Source organism: Orycteropus afer, unplaced genomic scaffold, assembly GCF_000298275.1.
Source record: "Orycteropus afer afer isolate SDZICR_OR568_19922 unplaced genomic scaffold, OryAfe1.0 scaffold00166, whole genome shotgun sequence".
NCBI lineage: Eukaryota > Metazoa > Chordata > Mammalia > Tubulidentata > Orycteropodidae > Orycteropus > Orycteropus afer.
This window is the reverse complement of record NW_006921753.1, coordinates 2,832,164-2,850,223: the sequence shown is the minus strand read 5'-3', so window position 1 is coordinate 2,850,223 and position 18,060 is coordinate 2,832,164.

Sequence of the window (18,060 nt, the reverse complement as noted above, 5' to 3'; positions counted from 1 at the left end):
TGAAAACACAACATACCAAAATCTTTGGGACATAGCAACAGCAGCAATCAGAGGCCAATTTATAACAATAAATACACACATCAAAAAAGAAGAAAGACCCCAAATCAACACCTTAACCCAACATCTCCAACAATTAGAAAAAGAGCAGCAAAAAAAGCCTACAGTCACCAGAAGAAAGGAAATAATAAAGATTCAAGCAGAAATCAAAGAAACAGAAAATAGAAAGACAGTAGAAAAAAATCAACAAGACTAGAACCTGTTTTTCTTTTTTTTTAAGATTAATAAAATTGACAGACCACTGGCAAATTTAACAAGGGGAAAGAGGGAGAGAACACAAATAACGTGAATAAGAAACTAATCAGGCAACATCACAATAGAGCCAACTGAAATAAAAAGGAGAATATTAGAATATAATGAAGAAATGTACTCCAACAAATTTGCAAATCTATAAGAAATGGACAAATTTCTAGAAGCATATTAATTACTTAAACTAACACAGACTGAGATAGAAAATTTGAACAGACCCGTAACAAAGTAAGAAATTGAAGAGGTCATTAAAAAATTACCAACAGCAAAAAAAAAGTCCTGGCCCAGATGGTTTCACTGGAGAATTCTACCAAACTTTCAGAAAAGAACTCACACCAATCCTATTCAAATGATTCCAGAACATAGAAAAGGATGGAATCCTTCCAAATTCATTTTATAAAGCAAGCATAACCTTGATACCAAAACCAGGGAAGACATCAGTAAAAAGGAAAACTACAGACAAACACCCCTCATGAACATAGATGCAAAAATGTTCAACAAAATCCTAATCAATTGACTCCAATAATATATCAAGAAAATAATATATTATGATCAAGTGGCATTCATATCAGGTATGCAAGGATGGTTCAACATTAGAACAACAAATGTCATCCATAACATAAGTAAAATAAAGAAAAAGAAGTACATGATCATATCAATCAATGCAGAAAGGGCATTTGATAAAATCCAACACCCATTCCTGATTTAAAAAAAAAAAAATTCTTGGAAAATTGGAATAGAAGGAAATTCCTCAACATAATAAAGGACATCTATGTAAGCTCTGGTGGTGTAGTGCCTAAGGCATCTGACTGCTAATCAGAAGGCTGGCAGTTCAAACCCACCAGCAACTCCTTGGAAGTGATATCCTTTTGTAGTGATACTGCCTTGTAAACCCAAGGAGCGGTTGCTATGAGTCGGGTCTCACTCGATGGCACATAACAACAACAACAACATGCAAAACCAACAGCCAACATTATTCTCAATGGAGAGAAAGCGAAACCATTCCCTTTGCAAATGGGAGGCAGAAAAGGATGCCCTCTATCAGCACTTCTATTCAACACTGTACTGGAAGTTCTACTCAGGGCCATAAGGCAAGAAAGGGAAATCAAACGCATCCAAATTGGTAAGGAAGAAGTCAAACTATCCCTATTTGCTGATGATATGATCCTATACATAGAAAACCCAAGAGCTACCAAAAATTAAAATAAACTCACTGCCTTTGAGTCCCTCAGAAGGAAGTTTGGGCAATCTGCTTCCATAGTGATACTACCTTGGAGACCCAAGGAGGGGTTGCTATGAATTGGATCCAACTCCACAGCAGTGGTTGCATTTTTTGCATTTCCCTTCTAGTTGCATCCAACTCATAGCGACCCCTCCTTCGGTTTCTGAGGTGGTATCACTACAGAATTAGACTGCCCAACCTTTCTTCTGAGTTTGAACCGCCAGGCTTCTGGTTAGCAGTCAAATGCCTAAATCTTACCAGGGACACAAAAGACCCATATAAGGAAAACTACAAAACACTACTTTAAGAAACCATAAGAGATCTACATAAATGGAAATACTTACCATGCTCATGGATAGGAAGATTGAACATTGTGAAAATGTCAAAACTACCCAAAGCAATCTATACATTCAATGAAATCCCAGTCCAGATCCCATCAACATTCTTTAAGGATATGGAAAAACCAATCACTAATTTTATATGGAAAGAGACCCCAGATAAGCAAAGCACTATTAAAGAAGAGTAAAGCAGGAGGTCTCACACTCCCATGTCTCAAAACTTTCTATACAGCCACAGCAGTCAAAACAGCCTCGTATTGGTACAATGACAGGCACATAGACCAGTGGAATAGAATTGAGAACCCAGAAATAGATCCATTGACCTATGGTCAGCTGATTTTTTGACAAGGAGCTTAAATCCATTAAACTGGGAAGAGATTGTCTCTTTAACAAATGGTACTGGCAACACTGGATATCCATTTGCAGAAAAAAGGAAACAAGATCTGTACCTCACACCCTACACAAAAACTAACTCCAGATGGATCAAAGACTTAATTGTGAAACCTAAAACTATAAAGCTCCTCAAGGAAAAAATAGGGGCCCATTCAGAAGGGTGGTTGGATGATCTACTTCTGTAGAGATACAGCCTGGGAAACCCAAGGAGGGGTCACTATGAGTTGGGACTGACTCGATGGCAGTGAGCTTGATTTGTTTTTTTAATATATGGAATAAGGAGCTCTGGTAGCATATGCCTAAGGCATTTGACTGTTAACCAGAAGGTTGGCAGCTCAAACCCACCAGCCACTCCACAGAAGAAAGATGGGGCAATCTACTTCTGTCAAGATTTACTGCCTCAAAAACTCAAAGGATGTCTGTATCAGTTGGAATTGACTCAATGGCAGTGAGTTTGTTTGGTTTTTTTAAATAAATATATGGCATAAATAGACTATCAAGCATAACCCAAGATTCACAAACAACAGAAGATAAACTAGATGAATGGGACTGTAAAAAAAATTAAATTTTTATATGCTTTAAAAGATTTCTCCAAAAGAGTGAAACCTACAGATTGGGAAAAAATAATCGGCAATGACCTATCTGACAAAGGACTTATCTCTAAATTTCTAGAAAACTCTAGCACCTCAACAACAAAAAGGCAAACAATCCAATTGAAAAATGGGCACAAGACATGAATAGATACTTCATCAAAGAGGATTTTCAGGCGGCCAACAAACACATGAAGAAATGTTCACAATCATTACCCATTGGAGAGTAGACAAAACAAAAATGAGATACCATCTTGCCCCAGCACTAATAGCAAAATTCAACAAGACAGAAAATAACAAATGCTGGCAAGGATGTGGAAGAGATTGGGACTCCCATACACTGCTGGTGGGACTGTCAAATGATACAACCACTGTGGAAAGCAGTATAGTGATTCCTTAAAAAGTTGGGATTAGAAATACCATTTGATCCAGCAATCCCATTACTTAGGTATATATCCAAAAGTGAGAGCCAGGAGAAGAACAGACATGTGCACACCCATGTTCATCGCAGCACTATTTACAATAGCCAAAAGATGGAAACAACCTACGTGCTCATCAACAGAAGAATGGATAAACGAACTGTGATACATACACACAATGGAATGCTATGCAACACTAAAGAATAACGTAGAATCTACAAAACACAGCATAATGTGGATGAACTTGGAGGACATTATGCTGAGTGAAAGAATCAGTCACAGAAGGACAAATATTATATTTGTTCATTATTGTAAAAAGTCAAGGAATGGTTTATATATGAAAGGATACTATCTTTTTTCTTTTTTTTTTTTTTTAATTGTGATTTGGGTGAAAATTTACAGAGCAAATTCACTTCCCATACAGCAGTTCACATACACTTTGTCTGTCTCATGACACTGACTACAATTTACCCCAATGCAACAGCTCCCCTCCCATAGTTAACTTCCCCATAGTTACTTCTTCCCTGTGTCCATCCCTCCATCCCTCATGCCCCATGAGTTGTCTCCCTGTGCATAAACAGCCCTTCTTTCTCCCATGACTGTTCTCTCCAAGGAGTCTATCTATCTCAGGTATATTTTCAACTCAAATGCCTATCTTTTGTTTGGTTGGAAGCTATAGGTGTGGGTTCAATTCCAGACCTGAAGGGCAGCTAGGGGCCATAGTCTCAGTGGTTCCACCAGGCTCTATCAGACCAATAAACCTGGTCCCCACCCCCGGCTTTTTTTTTTTCCAAATGATTTTGAGTTTTGTTTCACATTGTTCTCCCTCTCTATGCAGGATCTCCTACATAGATCCCACTCTGAGTGGTTGACAGTGGTAGCCCGGCACTATCTAGTTCTTCTGGTCTCATAGTCATATAGGCTGTGGATTGCATGATGTACCAGTCACCAGGACTAATTGTTTCCATGAATCTTTGGTTTTCTTCATTCTTCTTGGCTTTGGATGCGGAGAGACCCATTGTTGCATCTAGATAGCTGCTTGCAAACTTTTAAGATCCCAGATGCTACTCACCAAAGTAGGAGGTGGAACAATGTTTTGTACAGTATGTTATGCCAATTGAACTTGATGCTCCCTGTGACTATGGTCCAGAGTTCAACTACTCAGTCCCTCTGGGTAGCTGGCTGTGACCAAGAAGTGACTGCAAACTTGTCCCTTGTCAGCTCTACTATACACCTGGGAATTCTTAAAGATCATACAAATACACTTATAGGACCATTGTCTGCCAACCTTAATGAAAGGGAACTATCTTTGGTGGTTACCAAGGATGGGAGAGAGGGCAGGGTATACTTCTAGATAAACAGTGACAACTATTGATTTGGGGGAAGGGAAGGGCAATGTACCAAATGTGAGTGATCAATACAGTGGCACTGAGGAAGACATAGAGAGGTACACAGGAGGTACAGACAACAAAGAAGAACCCTTTTGCATATACAGCACTGCATTATCAGTGATAGCAAGCATTGATCTACAGGTGGAAAGGTGGGTGGACAGGCTGAATGATCAGGTATGTCTAGGCAGGGGGTAGCATGCCACTGAATAGGGTTGGCAGATGATGTTTCTATGTGCTGTAAGAATGTCCAGGTGTATAGTAGAGCTGATAATGGACAAGGTGGTGGTGACTTCTTGGCCACAGCTGGTTACCCAGAAGGATTGAGTAGTCGGACCTGTGGGCTCCGGACCATGGTCACAGGGGACATCAAGATCAATGGGCATAAAATACTACACAAAAACATTGTTCTATATCCTACTTCAGTGAGTAGTGAGTGGGACTTAAAAGCTTGCAAGTGGCCATCTAGATGCAACAATGGGTCTCTCCTCATCCAGAGCAAAGAAGAATGAAGAAAACCAAAGGCACATGGAAACAATTAGTCCAAGGGACTGGTAGGCCATATGATCCTCAGGCTATATGACCATGAGACCAGAAGAACTAGATGGTGCCCAGCTACCACTGTCAACCACTCAGAGGGGGATAGATGCAGGAGATTGGGAGTAGAGGGGGAGAACAATGTGGAACAAAACTCAAAGTCATAAAATAAGACCCGGTTGGCTGGTCTGATAGGGCCTGGGGAGAACCCTGAGACTATGGCCCCTAGCCATTCTTCAGGTCTGGAATTGAACTACTCCTGCGGCTTCCAGCCAAAAAATAGGCATATGGGGTGAACATTTATCTCAGGTAGATACACTCCTTGAAATGATCAGTCATGGGAGAACAGAAGAGCAGTATTTGTACAGGGAGACAGTTTGGAGGCAAGAACGCATGAGAGGGAAGGACACAGGGAACAGGTAACTATGCAGAGGAAGTGGGAAGAGAGCTGTTACACTGTGGGGAATTGTAGTCAATGTCATGAGACAAATTGTGTGTGAACTGCTGTATGGAAAATGAATTTGCTCTGTGAACTTTCATCTAAATCACAATAAAAATTAAAAATAAATAAATGAAGTGCTGAAGAGAAATAAATAAATAAAAATAATACTTAATAATGAATACCACCCATCAGTAATGTGCTCCTTTAAAAAATCACTGCTATGTGAACAAATGGTCAACAATTACTTTAAGACTCAGATGAGAATATAAGTGGGCAGGGAAGCTAGATTAATGGAAATGGAACAACCAAAACAGAAATAATGAGAATGTTCATACATTATCAAGAATATAACCAATGTCACTGAACAACCTGTATAGAAATTATTGAATTGGAACCTAAACTGCTGTGTAAACCTTCACTGAAAACATAATTTTTTTTTTTTTTTTTTTTAAGTAAGGTTGAGTCTTGGTCCAGGCTCTAGAATTATGAAGAGTTATAAGAAAGAAATATGATAGAATCTCTCTTCCTGCATTTATGGGGCTTAGAAGCTTGTTGAAGAGACATGGAATAACAATATAAATAATTCTATGAATCACCTTGCAAGACTGTGAGTTCCTTAATGGTAACAAATGCAATTCAGTCGTCATCTCTGCTCCCATTTCCATCTGTACTGTAAGGCCATGTACTGCTTTAACATTCTGGAGCCTCACAGGGCTACAAAGGCCTAAGTGAGAGTTCCCTGCTCTTGTCAGATATGCCCCCCACCCAACGAATGGGAAAGACTCCTCACCTGCTTAGTTCCACTGCCATCCATACCAGCTTAATTTCACCCTGTCCTACATCTAATTAATTTTACTTCCCTGCTAGCCTTCAGAATTTTTCAAACAAACTAATCCTCTCATGGTTAACCTAGGAATCCCCTCACCCTCTTGTTACCATAAGGCCTGCCTTCCACAGCCCCTGAGGGTTCACACTGCTCAGGAGTGTAACCCTTATGCATCCTGCATGGTGGTATCATCCTTTTACCCTGGGCTATTAGTATATGTTGTCAATCTGATCTGTCCAGTGTCAGGTGTCATTTGTTCAGCCATCTTGTAAAATTCAGGGTGAGGAATCTCTCTCTCACCAATAAAGTGAATAAGAGGTGATCAGAACACCCCAGCAGTGCCTGGGGAGTCAGATGTCCATATTGGATTCCTGGACCCACCATTTAATTGCTATGTTTATCTGAGCATGTTCTTTCACTTCTCTGAGCCTCCATTGTTCTTGTTTGTAAAACTAGGACAATGAGAATACAGTCTGAATCTCATAAAGTTTTGTAAATTAAATAAGATATTCCGTTCCTGGCTCAGCAATGATTTAACATTTCTTATCTTCTACTCCTAAGTTTCTCCTCCCCATCTTGGACAAGCAAATCTTCTTACTCCAGGAGGTCATGCTCCTTCCTGTTGTCATAATAAACCTGATCTATCTTTCACAGACATTGTAAGTCCTAATGTCTTTATGAGACTTTCCTTGATTATTTCATCCACATACAGAGACTCACAGAGCAGCCCTGTGTTGAAAGGACTGAGTCAGGGGTGGATTACTTAATAAGAAAAGTAAACACAGGCTTACTTGTGCTTACTTACTAATCTGTAGTGAACAGTTACACGCTTTTCGCCACATCTTGTGAATGGATAGTAATGGGAATCTCCCCCTCACTAAGCCAAAGCAAAATAGTGAAACGATTTTTATAGTCAAGCATAACCTGATAGAAATATCTCATGTGTTCCAGGGAGCGTAACAGAGAAAAATGTACTGGAAAATTAAATACCACCTTCTTTAGGTTAGGTTTCTCTTTCAAAGGGCAAGAATCAACATTTGCTCCAGTCTCAGTGGTCTAATCACTCTAATGCTTTGTTTTGCCAGTTTGTTTCACAAGAAATAATCTGATTCTCCTATGAAAGTGGCATGAACCCTAAATACCTGAGCTATTATCTTCCTTTGTAAATTAATCTGAGTGCAAACAAAGTCCTTCATTTGAAGGTCAAGAGTTTCCTGATCTTTTATTTAAGGAAATGAAATTCGTATGAAATGGCATTAAATTATAGGTACCCAATCCATTGAAACTAGTATTTTCTAGGCTTCAAATTGTCCACTTACGAGGTATCTCATTTTCTGTTAGTTCAGTTTGAAAACACTCTCCTTAGAGATTACAATGCTCACCTTGTAATGTTACCCATTGTCATTGAACAGATTGTGACCCATAGAAACTCCATAGGACCAAGTAGAATGGCCAAGGCTGTCACCTTTATAGAAGCAGACTGTTCCGTCTTTTTGCCACGACATTTCAGTTGGCCAATGGGTATTTCAGTGGGTATTTCACTTAGCTTTCCTCACAGCTAACTCAATATCAACACATCTCAAATTGAATTGTTGAGTTCCTTTTTATACCCAATATCTGTTAATGACAATTCTGAGCTAGAAATTGAAATGCAGTCTTGACTACCCCCTCTAGTATTCAAATACAAAATCCTACTGTTTTTACCTAAACATCTCTCCGATTTGCCTTCTGATCCCTTCAACCACTCTTTCCCCTCCTTCCTCTGACCTGGCTCAGGTCTTCATCTCTTCATCACCCTTTGTGGTATTGTGACTGTGACCTCCTAAGTTTTCTCATGCCTCCACTCCTGTCCCTCTGGACCCCATATTCCCATTGCACTATGCTTATCTGTGTGCAATTGCTAGTTTGTCACTTCCCTGTTCCAACATCTTCAGTTGTTTATTATTACCCCCCAGCAGGATTTTTTTTTTTTTTTAAGATAGTGTTCTTTCAGAATTTTGATTGGGACAAGAATTCTTGTCCATCATACTGCAGGACATTAAGTATCCCTGGTCCATGGCTACAAAATACCAATAAAAATCAAATCCAGTGCCATTGAGTCTAATTCTGACTTGGAAACCTCACTGGGTTTCTAAGGCTGTAAATCTTTATGGAAGTAGACTACCTCATCTTCTTCTTGCAGAGCAGCTGATGGGTTCGAAACACTGGCCTTTTAGTTAGCAGCCAAATGCCAGAAACTTCAATTATTGTGGCACCTAAATAATGTACACACACATTCCAAACATGCCTGATTCTGCTCCAGTTGACAACCATATCTGAGAAAAGTCCATACTTCTTAGTGCAGCCTACAGAGCCCTCCAAGACCTGGCCACTACCTCAGTGTCTAGCCTTCCATACTCCGATGTCACGTTGATTCTCTGCTAACAGTGAACTGTTCTGCCTGCACTAATAGGACAAGTGCTTCTCCCTTGAGTGCACCTGGAACCCTCAGAGTACCAGTCACATCAAGTTACAATTATCTGTTTATGTTTGATTGATCTGCTTTTTGAGGACAGTTGTAGTAGACACAGATGAACATCCTTAGTTCCATTTACCCAGGTTCCTTTTAAGGAAGGACTTGCTCTTTGTATTAATTTCCTAGGGTTTCTATAACAAACTGCTACAAACCAGTTGGCTTAAACAGCAGAAATGTACTCTCTTATAGTTCTGGAGGGAAGCAGTCTGAAAACAAGGTGTTGGTAGGGATGCACTCCTTTCCAAGATTCTCGGGGAGAATATTTCCTATCCTCTTCCTGCTTCTGGTGGCTCCAGGTGTTCCCTGGCTCATGACTGCATAACTCCAATCTCTGCCTCCACTTCACATCACCTTCTCTCATACCTGTGACTTTCCTGTCCTTTATAAGGTCACTTGCAATTGGATTTAGGATCCATGCAGGTAATCCAGGATGGATTAACTCACCTCAAGACTCTTAATTTAATTGCATCTACAAAGACCTTTTTCCCAAATCAGAGCACATTCAAAGGCTCCCCAGGGTCAAGAGGCAGCTATGCCATTTTTGGGTTGGGCACCATTCGTCCCACTATTCTGTCCAACAACTGAGAGTGTGGTCAGCAAACACACTGTCAGTGCCTTCCGTGTCTGATGAATAAGCTCCACAGAGGAGCCACGTTACACCAAGTGACCTTAGTGCTGAAAATTGGCATGGATCACTAGGAATTAGGTCACTCTGTTACCTGGCAATGATTGGAAATACCCATAGCCAAAAATTCTCTCTCCTTTACTTTCATTTCTATATACTCACCATAACTTTCTTTCAATTCAAGGTTTGTTTGTTTGTTTTTTAGCCTTTTAAACCCCTCATATGAGTGGAACATTAAGGTTGATATAGGAAAAACCTAGTAGATGGCACTATCTTCCTGGAGCCCACCTTCCTGAGAGGGACTATGGGAAGTAGTAAGAGCACAGGTAGCTGATGATTTTGTGCCATGATGAAAGGGACAGAAAGTGATGACTTAGACACAGGAGAGGGGGAGACTTTGTTAGCCTCCATTTCCTAAGCTATAAAGTGGGGTTGCATTCTGAGATCTAAGTCTTTTCAACGCCCAGTGCTGTTCTGTGAGTCTCTATATTTGGATGAAATAATCAAGGACAGCTTCATAAACACATTGGGACTTATGTTGGACTGTGAAAGAGAGATCAGGTTTAAACAGGGGGAAAGAGAAGAGAGAAAAGAGAAGGGAAAACACCCCAGCCTGAAGAAAAGAATGGGGGCAGGAAGTTCCCTGGGCATCTAGAAGAAGAGGGATAAGATTTGCCTGCTCCAGAGGATGCCACCACCTGTTTGTCAGTTTGCCATATTCTGGGGGCACACATATTGCTATAGTGCTGGAAGCAACACAGCCTGTATTTCAAATATCAGCAGGGAAACCCATGGTGGATAGGTTTCAATGGAGCTCCAGACTAAGACAGTCTAGGAAGAAAGATCTGGCAATCCACTTCTGAAAATTAGCCAATGAACATCTTATGGCACACAACAAAGTATTGTCTGACTCTCTTCTTTTGGACATGGCATCAAGAGAGATCAATCACTGAAGGAGAACATCATGTTTGATGAATACAGGGCCATCAAGGATGAGGGAGACACTTGATGAGATGGATTGCCTCAACAGCTGCAACAATGGACTCAAACATGCTGGAAATCATGAGGCTGATGGAAAACTGGGCTGCATTTCCTTCTGTTGTTCATAAGGTTGTCATGAGTCAGAGTTGACTGGACAGTGCTTATCTCTATCTATCTATCTATCTATCTATCTATCTATCTATCTATCTATCTATCCTCTAAGGAGAAACTGACTTAGGAATAGGAGAGAAGTGTTTAAAATATAAAATAAGAGTTGATAAAGATGGATCAGTAAGGGCAGAGGCAGGGCCTCAGAAGCCAGGAGGAATAGGAGTTAAGACTATAAAAGTTTGTTGTGTGTTTTTTTTTTTTTTTAAGAAAAATATGCAAGATACAGGATAGCTAAGAAAAGGATGAGAGCCAGAAACTGGAAGCCAACTCAAGACACCCTTGCAGTTTCTCAGATATATGATGCCATGGAGCTAGGAAAGATCACAGCAGCAATGTTAGAAATCCATGTGAGGTGTTGATTTATTAATTGATGTAAACTTTAAAGAGAGGAATTTCAAATAGCAACATAGTTAGGATCCTGAGAGACACTCAGAAATAAGGACACATAGGAGTCAAGATTAAAAACCTGCAAGTTTTCTTTGGGACATGTTGAGACGCATTGTGATAACGTCAGGCTATTCAAATAGAAACATCCAGCTGTTTGTTAGAGCTGCCTCATTGCTGCCCTGTCACTGCCGCAGCTTTGTCCTGTCACACTCTGTCCTAATGGGCTGCCTCCTGATTGTTCCTGAGAAGACAGTCTCCTGTTAAATCCACGAAGGCATCCTCTTTCTTATCTTAAATGTGACTTTCCCTTAATTTATAATATTGAATCCTGAGACTTTTGGTGTGCTGGCACCCATTTTTCCACACTTTTCTGGAAGTCAGGGCAATATCCATTTATCTGCTCATTCAACAGCTACTTACTGAGCACCTAGTTTGTGCCAGGCACTGTGCTAGGGATGGGGTGTGTAAGAGTGAGTAAAATAAACCTGGTCAGTCCCTTCATGGTATGGAGTCCCTGGGTGGCACAAACAGTTAAGCTTGCAGCTACTAACAAGTTGATGGCTCAAGCTACCCAGAATGGAACAATGCAACACACTGCCATAGAGTCAGATCCAACTCATAGCCACCCTCCTTGGGTTTCCAAGGCGATATCTCTATGGAAGTAGATTGCCCAACCTTCTTTCCAAAGAGTGGCTGGTGGGTTTGAACCACCAGCCTGCTGGTTAGCAGTTAAATGACTTAGGCACTCTACCCAGAGGCACCTGGGAAGAAAGGCCAGATGATCTGCTTTCAAAAGGTCACAGTCTTGAAACCCATATGGAACACAGTTCTACTCTGCAACACACATGGTTGCCATGAATTGGAATTTACTATATGGCAACTGTTTTGTTTTGTTTTTCATGGTGGGGAAGATAGATGCCAAAATTGGAGGTGGGGTGGTGATGAATACTGCAGGATTCTAAGAGCATAAAACAGGAAGGCCCAAAGCACCCAAGAGGTTATCAGAGAATTTCCAAGAAGAAGTACCATTTAAGTGGAGCCTTGAGGGATATGTGAGAGTTACTCTGGGCAGGACTGCAGGACTGTACAACTCCCTGAGGTGCCATTCACACTGGAGTCTGTGTGAGTGGTGTTCCCTGGGAATGTGCAGGAAGGAGGCCCAAAATGAGGACTGGGAAACATGGTAGGAGGTTGTTGGGTTGGACACTTTAGTCAAAGTGGTATCTTAGGGAATTCATTGCAGGTCAGGTCTTACAGGGACCCCAGAACTTACCTGACTAGAGAGAGTGACTCCTGCTAACTAAACAAACTCATAAAGTATTAATAAATATTAACCAGCAAACCTGTTCTGTTAATTTTCATGAGAAATCAGAGTATGTATCTGTCATGCAGACCAGAGATTGACAGCTTTGAGATGCTGACTCATGCTAACTAAACTCCCAAGGCATTAATACATGCAAACCAGCCTGCCAGTTGGTTAATTTTCTATAAAGAATAGAGTTGTTCTGTCAAGCAGACCAGAGATTGACAGCTCATGCTCTCCCTATGTGGGGGACTCCCCAGGAAGCCCAATTATCCCAGGATTCTTGGTGAGCCTACAATCAGAGGAAGAGCAGTGAGTTACATTATCTGAAGATTTAAGGACCTCACGACCCAGTTGTCTGAGGCATTCATTTCTTGTTGGAGAAGTCTTAGTAGGCTTGCCAGGGGATGGGGGATGCAGGTGATCATTTTGTACCCGTTGGCTTCAAAGCTCATTAACCCTCCTGACTTCCATGTTTTTCCTTTAAATGTGTGAATGTTTATTTCAGCCTGGAATCAACCCATTAATTGCATATCTTTACAAAATCCACCATTTGTATTAATTTCAGTATTTGAATTTGGGAGTCCCTAGGTGGTGCAAACAGTTTAAGCACTAGGTGCTAACTAAAAGGTTGAAGGTTCAAGTTCATACAGAGGCACCTCAGAAGAAACACACTGGTTACTGTGAATTGAAGTCAATGACAACTGGTAATTCTGGATATAGCCTGTGGTGATGTTTGTGTGTCAACTTGGCTGGGCCTGGTTGAGTGGCTGTGCAGCTGGTGGTAGTTATTCCCCATGACGAGACTGGCAATCAACTCCATGGTGGGATCTACCACAAGCAGCTGAGTAGCTGCCTTTGCGATGTGGTCTGCTTCCTATATATAAGCAGCAGCTTTGGGAATGGTCTCTGGCATATGGCATGCATGGTCCCTGCATATAGCTGTGTCATTGTTCAGCAGCCTGCCATGTTCTGCCAACCTTGGGATTTACAAGGGACTTAAATTAATGGCCTGCCGTGTGGTTTGGTATCATCGGGACTGTGCCTATTTACTTGTCAACCTTGTGCTTCTCAGCCTCAACAGCCAGCAGCTGTGTGAGTGAAGAAAAGCTTCTAGCTCCAGTGGGCTGGGAGCAGGATGTAGAGCTGAAGCCCAAGACTGAGGAGCTTTCACCTAGCCCCTAAATCCTGGCACTTTGAACTTGGACTTAAAGCCTCCAAACTGTAAGAGAATAAACACTGTTGGGGCCATCCCATTTGTGGTATATTCTTGTCAGAGTGGCACTAGGTAACCAGAACATACCCATTGTTCAGATTCTTGGTGGCACCTTTCTGCTTCCTCAGTCCTTCCTATACTCACAAGCTAATTCGGTATCTTGGGTTGCCATAACAGCCCTATGATTTTAGGGAAACACACTGCCATGGAGTTGTATCCAACCCACAGCAGCCCCTCCTTGGGTTTCCGAAGCAGTATCACTATGGAAATAGATTGCCCAACCTTCCTTTTGAGGAGTGGCTGGTGGGTTTGAACCTACAGCCTTCTGATTAGCAGTCAAGTGCCTTAGGCATATGCCACCAGAGCTCCTGATTTTAGGGAAAGCTGAGTGCAAATGAGCATTTAACTAGCTAGATACAAAGCAGAGTAGTTTTGGGGAATCTTTACTCTAAGACATAGTCATCCACAGAGATAAGAACTCCCACTTCCAGACTTCCTACTTCACCTTCTAGCTGCATGCTCAGGTTCACAAACACTGGCTCCTACTCAGTTGGAAGAGTACTGGCCTTGCCGAATGTGTCCACATCCTAATTCCCAGAACCCTGTGAATATGTGTAGTTATGTGGCAAAAGTACTTCGATTAAGTAAGGATCTTGAGATGGGAAAATTTTCCTGGGTTGTACAGGCAGATCCATTGTTGTTGTTAGCTGCTGTTGAATTAGTGGCCCCATGCACAACAGGCTTAAACACTTCTCAGTCTTGCAGCATCCCCAGGGTTGGTTGCGGATTAGACCCTCATACTCCACAGGGTTTTCATTGGAAGATTTTCGGAAGCAGATCTCAAGGCCTTTCTTCCTAGTCTGTCTTAGTCTGGAAGCCCTGCTGAAACTTGGTTAACATCATAGCAACATAAAGCCTTCACTGACAGACTAGTGGTAGCTACACATGAGTAGGCTGGCTGAGTATTGATGTCAGGCCTTCCTTATGGAAAGCGAAAATTCTTCCACTGAACCAACAACAGCTATTTACTGAGCACCTAGTTTGCGCTAGGCACTGTGCTAGGGATGGGGCTCCACCAGGCAGGACTAACAGTACTTATAAGGGAAAATGGGAAGCAGGAGAATGAAAGAAGGTGATGAAATGACAGAAGGGAGGGCAAAGAGAGAGAGAGAGAGAGATTGATTTGAACATGTTATGTTGCTAGGAGGAGGTCATGAGCCAAAGAACATGGTGGCTCAGAAAAAGGCAAGGAAACAGGCTCTCCCCTTGAGTCTCCAGAAGGAATGCAGCCCTGCTGACATCTTGATTTTAGGACTGCTGCCCTACAAAGGGGAACTCTGGTAGCATAGTGGCTAAGGCACTTGACTGCTAACCAGAAGGCTGGTGGTTCAAACCCACCAGCCACTCCTCGGAAGGAAGGTTGGGCAATCCTACTTCCGTAGTGATACTGCCTCGGAAACCCAAGGAGGGGTCGCTATGAGTTGGGTCCGACTTGATGGCACATAACAACAACAACAACCCTACAAAGTTGGTTTTTTTTTTTTTTTAACCTACAAAAGACTACAGTCTGCAGTATGGATTACTCCTCAATATAAAGAAAACAAAAATCCTCAAAACTAGACCAATAAGCATCATCATAATAAATGGAGAAAAGATTGAAGTTGTCAAAGATTTCATATTACTTGGTTCTACAATCAACACCAAAAAGCAGCAGTCAAGTCATCAGATGACGTATTGCACTGGGAAAATCTGCTGTAAAAGACCTCTCTCAAGTGCTGAAGAGCAAAGATGTCTCCTTGAAGACTAAGGTGAGCCTAACCCAAGCCATGGTATTTTCAATCACCTCATATGCATATGAGAGCTGGATAATGAATAAGGAAGACCGAAGAAGAGTTGATGTTTTTGAGTCATGGTGTTGGTGAACAATACTAAGAGTACCATGGTCTGGTAAAAGAACTAACAAATCTGTCCCGGAAGAAGTGCAGCCAGAATGCTCCTTGGAAGCAGGAATGGCCAGACTTCATCTCACCTACTTTGATCATGCTGTCAGAAGGGATCATACCCTGGAGAAGGATGTTATGCTTGGTAAAGTGGAGGATCAGAAAAAAAGGGGAAGGCCCTCAATGAGATGGACTGACACAGTGGCTGCAATGATGGGCTAAGGTGTAGCAAGGATAATGGGGCTGGCACAGGACTGGGCAGTGTTTCTTTCTGTTGTGGATAGGGTAGCTATGAGTTGGAGATAATTTGACAACACCTAAGAACAACAACCACCACCACCTACAAAATTGTATGATGGTAATTTGTACTGCTTTATGCCATTAAGTTTATGGTGATTTGTGACAGCAGCATTAGGAAGCGAATATACTTGGTTTCTGGCATTTTCATGACCTACCTGGCAATGTCAATTCTACTTTCTAGAACCTTGATGACTCTGGACACATCAGAGAGACTGGTAGTGAAAAGCAGGTCTCCAGTGTTTGCAAAGGGTGGAGAGTTATGCTTCCCACAAACAGTGCAGAGTTAAAACATTCTGTTCATTGCTGCCTACACATAAATGGTGATGCGGTGCCAGGGGCCCCAAATACAGTTCTATTATCATTGCCTCTGCTCTGACATAGCCCTCCTGGGGCGCTGCTGAAAATGTAGCTGCTTTGAAGCTCCTTGTTCAGATCAGCTCTACAGGGTCCTCAATGAGATGAGAAATAGGTCTAAGATCCTCATCAGGATGCAGGTTTTGCTATCAAAAATGCACTATCAACTGACTGGAACATGAAATAATTAATCAGGACATTACAGAACAGTTAAGTATAATTAATTCATACAAAAGAATGTGAGTGTGCAGTTTTAGCTGCCAGAGTGATTTTATTTCCCTGTAAATTTAGTTCAAGATAAACAAACATCAGAATAATCTTTTCAGGCTTTTCATGACTCATGGGTTTACTTCCTTCCTCTTGGTTACAAAAATATTATTAAACTCATACTAACACCTCCAAGTTGATCATATTCTAGAAGAACTGTTAATAAATAAGAAATGATCTCTGTAACAGAAATCACTTTCCACCTTGTGTGTGTGTGTATGGGTGTGTTTGTGTTAGGAGAAAACTGAGCACTCCTTGCCGAATAAAACCCACAGGGAAATTTGCTTTCTGCCCAAATAATCTTAACATCTAAGCATAACAAACTTGTGTTTTGAAAACACCATCTGAGACAGTGACTTAATCTCAAGGGTAAACTTATTGACATTGTGTGGGTTTTCCTTTTGTCTTATCTTTTTTTCTTTTCCAGAGGTGGGAAGGAAAGAGGTGAAAAATGTGAGGCAATATGAGTTGGCTGTTGCAGCAGCATTATTGCTCTTCAACCCAGTTCTCCTGTCATAATCTGGACATTCAGAAAGCCAAAAAGACATGCCCTGTAAGCAGGACTTTATGTAGAGGTGGGAGACCTCATCATGCAGCAGTATAGGCGGGGACATTCCTTTGAGTGTCCCCGCCTACACTCCTGCATGATTTTCTCCCCTTTGAGGCTCCAGAGAGGACAGTGTGCCCTGTCGTGCTAGGAAAATAGAATTGGGCTGGTGTGATGGATGATAATGGTTTAGAAGTACAGATCCATCAAGGCAACAATAGGTGAGGCCAGGCCCTGGATGGGTTTAAGCAAACCAGTGGGCCCCCTCTCCCTGATAGATCTCTATATTTTCAATCACCTCATATGCATATGAGAGCTGGATAATGATTTACCTCCCAGATTAACCTGATCACAAATTACAACCAATGGCTGCCTGGTTGCCTAAGGTGGCAAAAGTAATGACCTATAATGTGACACATAAAAACATCCTCCAATTTCTGATCTAACTCACAGTGAAATGACACCCTGGTCTCTTAAGATTCTTAATTCTTGCATTTGGAATCAGTCGTCTTACAAACTTTACTTTGATGCCTTCACTGTTGGGTGGGGTTTTCAAGATGAAACTTATGATTTATCAATGGGTTTTGAAATCAAGTTGGTCATAACCAGAGAAAAAAAATGTCAGGATATATCACACATAGCAAGGGTGGCATGCATGAGACTATAGTTTTAATTTTACAGATACAGATCATCATACACACTCACCTACTTATCTAGATATTTGTGTGTTTTCAGGTGTTGTTACGTGCCGTTGAGTCAGACCTGATTCATAGAGACCACTCCTTGGGTGTCCGAAGCAGTATCACTACGGAAGTAGATTGCCCAACCTTCCTTCTGAGAGTGGCTGGTGGCTTCTGGTTAGCAGTCAAGTACATTAGGCACTATGCTACCACACATTTAATTATTAGTGGTCAAAAAAGTTTGAAATATTCTGTATATGGGCCATTCTAATTCCTATCAGGTGCACCATAGTCCTCAAAGTGACACCTTTGC